Raw genomic sequence first — 4,087 nt, 5'->3', positions numbered from 1 at the left:
CTCCTTCTGGGGAGCTGGGGAGAGGAGTCCGGCTAGTGTGATGAGCCCCAAGACACATGTCCCATCACCCAAATGCAAGCTTCTAGCTGGGGGAGGACATGCCCAAGCTCCTGCAAACATGAGAATGAACTTAATCACACATGTACACTTATGCAGAGGTGCGTGCTTGCACTCATGCCTACGGGTACTCAGGAGGACCCACACTCACAGGTGAACAGACTTGCCCATAAGGCAGAGACACACCCACAAATGTGCAGGAACAACTCAGCCACTTCCCTGAGCAAGCTTTTGTGTTTTCAAACACACAAACAGCTGTAGGCACACACCACAGTTCACAAACCACATCCCCCAGAGGAGATGAAATGGGAGGGAGTGGGAGGAAGGGTGAAACAGAGAGAGAGAGAGAGAGAGAGAGAGAGAGAGAGAGAGAGAGAGAGAGAGAGAGAGATTAGCTGAGCCCCCTGGATAGCCTTAAGAAGTCCTTAGTGGCCTGAGGAGCGAAGCATTCTATACCCTCCCCTTCTCCCAACCCCCAATATCTTCTTCCAAGTTTTCTGGAATTCTTTTTTTTGAGTTGGAGTCTCACTCTGTCACCCAGGATGGAGTACAGTGGCATGCTCATGGCTACTGCAATCTTGACCTGCTGGGCTCAGGCGATCTTTCCACCTCAGCCTTCCAAGTAGCTGGAACTACAGATGGGCACCACCATGCCTAGTTACTTTTAAAATTTATTGTAGAGACAAGGTCTCGCCAAGTTGCCCAGGCTGGTCTTGAACCCCTCTTGCCTCTGCCTCTCAAAGTGCTGGGACTATAGGCATAAGCCACTGCACCTGGTGAAACTAGAATTCTTGAATCCCTGCTTCCTGGGAAACCCTAGTGGTCGCCCTCCATCCGAAGCCCAGGCAGTGATTCTTTTCCTCCTCCCTTGGGGCACCTAAATGAGAAGGTGACTCAGAAAGCAGGGGCCGAGGTGGGTGGGGTGACTCACTCAGCTGTCTGGAGGGGGGGATGTGGTCTGGTGAGAGAAGAGATTGCTTCTCAACCTCCAGAGCCTGTACCCTAATCCTCTGAGGCTTCCTGATGTCCAAACCTGGGCCAGGAGGTCCCAGGGTAAGGATGGGGAGGAGGGCTGGTGAGCTTCTGCACCGCCCTCACCTCCCACAGACTCTGGACCGCCAGCTGAGGTCGAAGTGGCAGCCAGGGCCTCACCGGCGCAGGGTCACTCAGGGTCAAGCCCCATGGGCTTCTCTGCTTATGGGATCCACTCTGTCCCAATTCCTTCCTCCAGGGTCTCCCCAGGGGGTCGTTGGCAAGTCACCTGGGCAGCCACATGGTGCTGGGAATCTTGGGAAAGGACCCCCCTTGGTTTGGCATCTAACATGCAGGAAATCAAGGCGGCTTCAAAGTCTCTCTGGGCAAGGGCTAGAGAGCTTGGTGGGACCAGCTCTGAGCGCACAAACAGCCCAGCTTGGCTTCCTGCCCATTGCTCTGGTCTTACCCAGAAGGTCCAATCGCCTCTCTAGGGTATCAAGAGTTTTCATTTTGCCCTTACTACAACAACAACAACCATAATCTGGACAGTAATGGCCAGAGGTGACTTCATATGAAGGCCTGGCTGGCTCTTGGAGCAACCTGAGAAGTCACAGGTAGGCTGAGGGAGCCAAAAGAGATTTCCTTCCTGGTCCTCGGGTGGATGGAGGAGGAAGAGGAGACAGCTGGGGAGGGCCAAGGAGGTAGAGAGAAGCAAGCACACCAGCCACATCCAAAGGAAGGAGGAGGCACACTGGCACCTCCAGATGCTGGAGGTCAGGGCTCTAGAGGGGACAAGAAGCAAAGCCAGGCAGGCGAAGGCAACACGGAGAAGAGAGCCTGAGGTCCGGGCTCTGGGACGTGGTGTGCCTAGGAACGCAATGCTGACTTTCCTCCAGAGGTGGGCAGCAGGTCTTGAGCACCAGACACACGCCGAAGGGAGGCCTGATCTGACCCAAGGCCTGGCCTTGTCAGGCTCTGGGCCCTCTCGGCTGCCCCCAGGCCTGGCCCAGAGCCCCACCAGCCTCACTTCACCCTGGTGGAGTGCTTTCTCCAGAGCCCTGGTTTGAATCTCCAGCTCAGCGAGCCACACCCTAGCATGAAATCTGAGACTGGGGGTAGAGCCCTCAGCCTCTTGCTGTTTCAGAAAATCACTCCATTTCCAAAGAGAAGGGAAAGACATCAGAATGACTTCCTACCTGTTCTTAAAGGCCTTGCCCCAGCCTCACCTCCTCCATGAAGACCACAGACCTTCCCTTGTGGTCACTTCTCTGCCACCACCAGGGCTGCAGAGGGGCAAGAGTTTCCCTGAGCCTTCTGCATCCTCCTCTCCAGTGTGGCCTCTAACACAACTTGGGCTGTGTTGCTGGTTATGTCTGTGTATGTCTTACTGGACTGTAAGCTCCTTGAGGGCAGGAGCCTGGCTTGCACTTCTCTGTACCTTCCACAACATCCAGTTCATGGCTTGGCACATATTAGGCATTTAGTCATGCAGATCAGTTGATGAATAAGAAACACAAGGACTGGGTCAAGGAGACACCACCAAGCCCATACTTTCTCAAAAAAAAAAGTAAGAGCCTGAAGCACAGAAAACAGGGGGTAGGCAACCAACATTTATTTAGTGCTGACTGTGTGTTGAATACTAATAAGTGTTTTGTATATGACCTCATATTTTTCCCCCCTCGCTACCCCCCATGATCTCATATTTAACCCATCCCACCCACCCTGTGGAGAGATGTATGATCAGTTCCATTCTACAGGTGTGAAAACTGAAGTTCAGAAACAGTAATTACCATCCCCAAGGTGCTGCAGCAATAATGAAGTGTGAGGCCAGCATGGAAAACCCTAAAGCCCATGCTCTGTCCACTCCGCCCCACGCTACCCCAAGCACCCAGCAAGAAAGATGATAGCTAGTGAGCCCTGCAGGCGTGGTGGGGGAAGGGCTGAGGGCTTTGACTTACCCTCATCCCACGGGACAGGTCTCCTGTTCCAGCCTGTGACCCATCCATCCAGAGCGTTCCTGAACAGGGTCTCCAAGGCTAGGACTAGAGTGACCTGTCCCCCAGCCCCTTGTGCCCCAAACAGGCAGTGCAGTCCTAGGAGCCATGCCACTACTCCTGGCTCTGGCTATTTGGAGACAGGCTGAAGTCAGGGGGGCTGGAAATCGAGGAAAAGTTTGGATTTCTTGTCCCCTGTGAGTCCCAGGCAGCCTGCTCAGGGTCACCCGATCAGGCAAATGGCCTGAGTGCCTGGCCATCTGGTCACTCCAGGGACAGACCCTTCTGAGCCCAGCAGGAATGGAAGGGGTTACACAGGGTCTTCAGGGACAAAGGACACACACACACACACACACACACACACAGGCCCTGACCTCAGCTAATTAGCCTCTGGTGTCTGTAGGGTGAGAGCTGATATACAATATCTGAGTTCTCTTTGTGTTTTCTCCCTCTTTCCATCCCAACTTGGCCTTGGCAGGGGCCTCCTGGCACATGGGGCAAAAGTAAGTTTCCCTCCTGGGCTGGCTCCTCTGACTTTGACAGCTGTCTCCTGAGTCCCAGAAAGCTGCTGTTGCAGGTTAGAACCAATGGGATAGCCAGGAGCGCGGTCGCAGGGAATCCCTTGAAAAACTTTCTTCTTCCACTTGGGTTGGGTGGGGGCCCATGAGACCTGCTCCTTGGGGATGGAGGCCTTCCAGCATCAGGCTGGACAGAGGCGCAGCCCAGAAGGACAGACAGGCTGGAAAACACCTATGTCCTGGAGCAGGAGAGATGGGGGAGAAGGGAAAAGAACACACACACACACACACTCTCACACACTCACACACACACAGGAGTTTGGCCAGAAAAGTTTCCTGCAGAAGGAAAAGCCGCCTTGCCCGCTGCTTTCTCCCGGGACCCAGGGAGACGTCCCCAGGAATCCCCCCGGAGGGTAAGCGGCGGCGGCGGCAGCTCCCGCGAACAGCCGCAAACTTCAGTCCCCAAAGTCCCCCCAACTCCCCCTCCCTCTCCCCCTCGTTCTTTTGTTCCCCACCGCATTGCCAACCAGGCAGCTCCCGGCT

Source organism: Carlito syrichta, unplaced genomic scaffold (genome assembly GCF_000164805.1).
Source record: "Carlito syrichta isolate Samal-C Ts95f unplaced genomic scaffold, Tarsius_syrichta-2.0.1 Scaffold306946, whole genome shotgun sequence".
In the NCBI taxonomy this organism is placed as follows: domain Eukaryota; kingdom Metazoa; phylum Chordata; class Mammalia; order Primates; family Tarsiidae; genus Carlito; species Carlito syrichta.
Note: the sequence above shows the minus strand (reverse complement) of the source record.